The sequence below is a fragment of the Hibiscus syriacus genome, unplaced genomic scaffold (genome assembly GCF_006381635.1).
Source record: "Hibiscus syriacus cultivar Baekdansim isolate YM2019G1 unplaced genomic scaffold, ASM638163v2 tig00020348_pilon, whole genome shotgun sequence".
Classification (NCBI taxonomy): domain Eukaryota; kingdom Viridiplantae; phylum Streptophyta; class Magnoliopsida; order Malvales; family Malvaceae; genus Hibiscus; species Hibiscus syriacus.
Window position 1 is genome coordinate 57,706 of NW_024062490.1, and position 6,446 is coordinate 64,151.

The following is a 6,446-nucleotide window of genomic DNA, read 5'->3' on the forward strand; positions in this document are numbered from 1 at the left end:
TCAAGCTAAATACGTCAAAGATATGCTCAAAAAGTTTGGACTGGAAAATGGGAAACCTCATGACACTCCAATGAGCTCTTCTACAAAGCTTGACTTGGATGAAGGAGGTAAATGTGTGGATGTTAAATTATATAGGTCAATGATTGGTTCTTTTCTCTATCTAACTGCAAGTAGACCAGACATTATGTTTAGTGTTTTCTTATGTGTTAAATTTCAATCATGCCCTAAGGAATCACATTTACCAACTGTTAAGAGAATCTTTAGATACCTTAAGGACACTCCTAGTTTAGGACTTTGGTATCCTAGAGACTCTAGCTTTAGCTTGCATGCCTTTTCTGATGCGGATTATGGAGGATGAAAATTAGATAGGAAAAGCACCTCCGGTACTTGCCAATTCCTTGGAAATATGTTGATTTCTTGGTTTTCAAAGAAACAAAATTGTGTTGCATTATCTATCACTGAAGCGGAATATATTTCAGCTGGTAATTGTTGTGCACAAGTTTTATGGATGAAACAACAACTTTTTGATTATGGAATTGAAGTAGGTACCATTCCTATCAAGTGTGACAATACTAGTGCTATTTGTCTCACTAAAAATCCCATCCAACACTCTATAACTAAGCACATTGAAATAAGACATCACTTCATTAGAGACCATGTCACTAAGGAAGATGTAGTTCTAGAATTTGTTGATACTTTGCATCAATTAGCGGATATCTTTACAAAGCCTTTAGACAAGGAACGTTTTTGGACACTTAGGAGAGAATTAGGTTTAACTAACCTATCTTCACTTAGTGCTTAAAAATTTTTTAGCACTTTTAAGAATAAATGAAAAATGAGTATAATAGTAATTTTTTTATTGCATTCATTGCTTTTAGTTAGGGGGAGTTTATGATTTTTGGTGAAAATTAACTTTATGTTCAAATAATTTTTAATGATAAATTTGATTGATTGAACATGATTAATTTTCAATATATGAGTTGCCAATACCACTAGAGAAAATTAATTTAGCATTTTGAGTGTTTAAAAATCAGATTTTAGCATTTTAGTGCAGAGGAAATAGATACCCCAATTTAAGGGGAACCGATTCCCCCTTTGAAAGGGACCGATTCCCCCTGTAGGGGAATCGATACCCCCATGGGGTTCTGTTTTTAACACGGGCAGAACACCCCAAACTCTCAAACCCTCTCTTCTCTCTTGCCGCCGTTCCTCTCTATAATCTCTCCCTATCTCCATATTTCATTAAAACAACGTATTTAATCAGAATTCTCTTCAAATATCATCTCCTAAACCTGTTGGAATCATCAAAATCGTGCAAACTTCATCTAATCTCACTCAAATCCAAAAATATTCAAGGTATTTTTCTAAAACTTTTTTTTCATCAATTTTTAATTTTAGAACTAGTTTTAAATTAGTTCAAGGTTGAACTTTAGATCGGGCATTGATTGTTTAGTGATTAGAAACTAGATTTTACAACTAATTTCATCAAAAAACAAGAATTTTCCAAAGTTCTTTGAAATTTTTGAAATAAAAAAAACCTGCTTTTCAAATTATTGTGTTTTGATTAAATTATGTTGTTGTTATGAAAACTATACATATATTGACTTTCAAAATCTTATTTTTCAATAGTTTTTCAAAACTTTGCCCATTAGGATTGGTTTAGAGAACCTTGAAATATTGCGGACTCAATTGAGTTTTGGGATTGATTACATTGCATACATGTGTTTTATAATTGCAGGTTATTCATTCTATTCCGATTTTCTTAAACCATGTCAAATCCTAAACGTGCTAATCTAGTCGTTCAAACCAACAACCAAATCCAGCTCCAAATCCTCCTCCTATTCCTGAAATTCCTATTCCTAATCTCGTTGATCCTAATATGACTATCCAAAACTCGTGCTTCAATCTACCTGGTCCTAGAAATCATCGTTTTTGGTATTATCAGTATTTTGACTATTACAAAATTAGAGAAGAATGTATCCCATCTCTTCAAGCTATGATAGATATCAATTTTAGATATCTTCCTCTTTTACAAGAGTGGAAATTTGATAAACTTTGTGACCTTGAACCTATAGTTTACCATCAACTTGTTCGCATCTTCTATTCTAATGCCGTTTGTATTAAAAATCGAGCTCAAACCAAAACCATAAGAGTTCGTTCCAATCTCCTAGGATAATTCTTCCATCTTGACACGGCTTACATAGCCAATAAATTAGGATTAGATAATGATGGTATATCAAATGAAAAATAGATTTTAGGTTCTCGTTATAAAAGAAGGGATAGTGCGAGTGTCTTAGATCTTCATGATCGTTTTCTTCATCTAATGATTTCTTAGTGGTTTCGACCATCCGGAGGTCGTTACTCAACTCTTAGAGCCTTGGATCTTTGGCGGTTACATTGTTTCCAAAATAATATTAAATAAACCTACCTCAGATTATTTTTGCTGAAATTGTTGAAACCGTAAATCTTGTTCCTAATAAGAAACTCTGTTCATCTCTAGTTTACAGTTGCATTATGAGTAATCTATTTTCTAAAGATGGGCTTAGAGTTGGTCTAGATGCCTTCTTTCCTCTCAAAAATCAAATTAATATTCTTTCCTTAACGAGAGCGGGATGGATAAAGAATAAAGAAACCGGTGAATGGGTTCGATCCTCTGAGGATACTCCGGGAGCTAGTTCTTCACAAGCTCTACCAGAAGCTGACGACGATCCCGAGCTTGAACAATTAATGCAAGCTATTGATGAAGCTGACGATGAGTCGGAGCAGCACGAGGAATAAGCTCAGCAAGAAGATCAAGTGCCTCCATATTTTCAATCATTTATGGAGACATTTGATTTCCGTTATGCATCCTTGGATTCTCGCTTCACTTCCATAGAATCTCATTTCTCGACTATGGAAGCTCAACAATTAGAAATTCTCCGGGAGATGCGTGCAAACAATGAAGCAACCAACACTCGTATTAATGCACTCACTCATGAAATGGTAGCTATGCGAGCTCATTTCCCTCCTCCCGATCCTCCTACGGATGCTTGAACTTTGATCTTTGCTTTGCTTGTTTGGATTGAACTTGGATATTTGCATTATTGTTAAAACATTTTGAATGTTTTTGGATTGTTTTTTACTTTGGTTGTTTATGAATGTTTGAACCTATACTTGATTTGAATTTTATGTTTCAGTTTAATGTTTATCAATTTTTAAATCATTATATATATATGACCAATTTCCATTGCATATTTATTTATGAATATTGATTATGAAACTAATGGCTAATGTTTCTCTTGATTGTGATCTTAGCAGCTTAAGCTATATATATTTATCATCAATTGGCTAAATGATTTCAAAACCTTGTTTAAAAAAACTTTTAAAAGTCTTTTTGATTTAACAAAAAGGGGGAGAAATGTTAAAGTGTTTTAAAGGGGAGAAGTGTTAGAGTAAGGGGGAGTAATTTCAAAATTTGATTTCAAAATCTTAAAATTACTAAAATGTTTTGTTATATCAAAAAGGGGGAGATTGTTGAAAACATTTTGATATTTCGATATAACAAATTAAGATAAATGAATTTTAAGATTTTCTAAGTATATTCGATATAATTATTCGAATATCAAAATATTACTCCAAATCTTTCAAATGTCATTTTTAATCCTTACTCAAGTGTAAAATTAAGTTTTAAACTTAAAATAATTTCAAAACAATTTTACAAAATATTTCGAACCATTTCAAAGCCAAAAATTCCAGATTGCTCAGAGGGAACCGATTCCCCCCCAAGGGGGGTACCGATTCCCCCTGAATGGTTTGGCTCCAAGAAAAAAAGAATGCTCGGAGGGAACCGATTCCCCTAAGGGGTATTGATTCCCCCTTGTTCAACGGTCGAAATATTTGAATTTTACACTTAGGGAATCGATTCCCTATGAGGGGGTACCGATTCCCCCCACGCTCCAAGCAGAAATATTAATTGTTTTCACACTTAAACGGCTCCAATAACTTCATTAATGATCCCCAACGTTCAGAAGTGATTCAAGGAGTATTTAAACAAGCTTAGAAGCCTTTGATCAATAACAATTTTATCAAGAATCAAGAGAGAATCAAAGAGAAAGCATCAGACCTCAAGTTTGAGCAATTTAATCCATTTTTCATTCAATATTCATCTTTGCTTTCAAGAACACTACTTGTACTCAATTGTATTCATCTTTGAGTGTTTTTTTTCTTTGTTCTAGAATTGTGCAAACATCTTTCCTTGTGAGGATTTTCTTGTAAGTTTGCAAATTTGTAATCTTCTCTTTGAGAAAGAGTGTTCTCAAGAATTGGGGTATATTCTTGAGGGAGTTGTAAGGTTATCTCTTTGGCCTCAAAAGAAAGAACGAATTAGTGAATTTGTTGGAAAATCCTTAGTGTGGATAGCTAAGGTAGTGGACGTAGACTTTGATTGAGAAAGTCGAACCACTCTTAATCGTTGTGCAATTACTTTCAATTTTCTGCAAAAGCTTCCACAAAATTTTAATTACCAATTCACCCCCTCTTGGCCGATTCCGTCGATCGATTAACTCCACATATGATTTCTAGGAAGAACAATATTTCCTTTAACTACTAATATCATTTGACGAGTTATTTTTCAAAATTTTTTAAGGTATGTAATTTGTGCAAATAGCTACATGCATACAACTTAAATGAATATGGTATTTTAACATTAAGCTATTTGTATATTTTAATTAAATGTTTATAATAAAATTGTTAAAAAATTATTAGTTGGCATCTAAACGCTGTTATACTAATATATATGGATTATGTAATAATAAAATGTCATATAGAAAATAATTAACATTAGGTCTAAATAAAATAATAATTCAATTTTAAAATATGAAAAGAATTATAAATAAAATATAATAATAAAAAACATCTTTTAATTTTATTCTAAATAATAATTTTAAAAATTGATACAATATTAATTATTATTTATATCATATCATAATACTACATCATCCACATGGACCACGTCTATTTTTACGTGATAATTTATATTTTTAGATAGATATAGGTTTTGTTTGGTGTGACTTTCTAAATATAATTTAGTTGAAAAGTTTATTTTAATTGTAAAATCAACGTCAACGAGTAAAAAAATTATGGTAGAAGTGGTGGTTTCAAACTAGCCACAAAAGTTATGATTTGTAGTTTTTTCATTTTCAACTTAGCTTTTTTAAAAATAAATTATAATTTTACCCTTATTAATACTCCACTCAATTATGTATTTACATTTTATTTTAATAATTAATATTAACATCCTTTAAAAAATAATTTATTACTTAATAATTTATTTTAATTACTTAAAAATAAATAAATTCATGATTTATATATTTAAATTCACTTTAATTTACAAACACTAATATATGTTTTTTTGTAATTTTTTATCAAAATAAATATTTTAATTATTATTTCGTAATAATTTTATATTTACGTATTAAAATATATTGATAATATATTTTTCTTGACCAAAAATCTGACTCTAACCCCACCCGTTGCTATCCGTAATTTTACCTTTGCAATACAATTTGTTGGGCTAAAAAGAAAGCATATACGCCCTTTGGATTTTGACTTTGTTTTTTCCATGGTTTTCATAACCGGACCAGTTAGTGAACCGGTCATGTTATCGGTTCACTGGTTTAACTGGTCGAATTGATCCGATCGGTCGGAAGAATTGGACGACATCATAATTATTTAAAAAATTAAATAAAAATACCAAAAATATTTAATAATTTTTTTTATATCACAAGTCATATTTAAAGCAAGTAACATATATATAAGTTAAAAACCATAAAATCAAGTGAAACAAAATGATTCAAATTAACTACAACATAATATTTAAGGTAAAACATATTAAATAATAAATATAATTATATAACTATAATTAAAAATAAATTTGAGGCTAAAAATTATAACAAAATGATATTGTTTGGTTTAGTTTTTTAAAAAAAACAATCTCACATGGCTAATAAACATAGAAGATCATCCCAAAAGTCTAAAGAGTAAAAATATGAGAACAAAACAGTCCCAGAGGGCTAAGAAACATATAAGAGTATCCCAACTAACTTCTATAAATAATAGAGGTAATTTGACATTCAAAATCATGGAGCCTTTTGGTAAGTATTGAGTGAACTATTCTTTCACTTCAATTAAGCTCGAATTTTAGGCTTCAATCGAGCTTCTAAATTTTTTTTGAAAGCCTTTTCGAGTTCAAATTTCAATATTATATTTCGAGTTCGAGTTGAACTTGATAATTTTTAGCTCGTGAGTTTGAGTCGAGTTGAGCTTACTTTTAAAGTTTTCAAGTTCGAGTCGAGCTCAGCAATACTCGAGTTCGACTTGGCTCGTTTAACAAACGACATCGTTTGGTTTAATTTAAAAAAAAAATAATAAAATTAGCGGGTTTTTCCGGTTTTTAGGTGGTCCGGTTC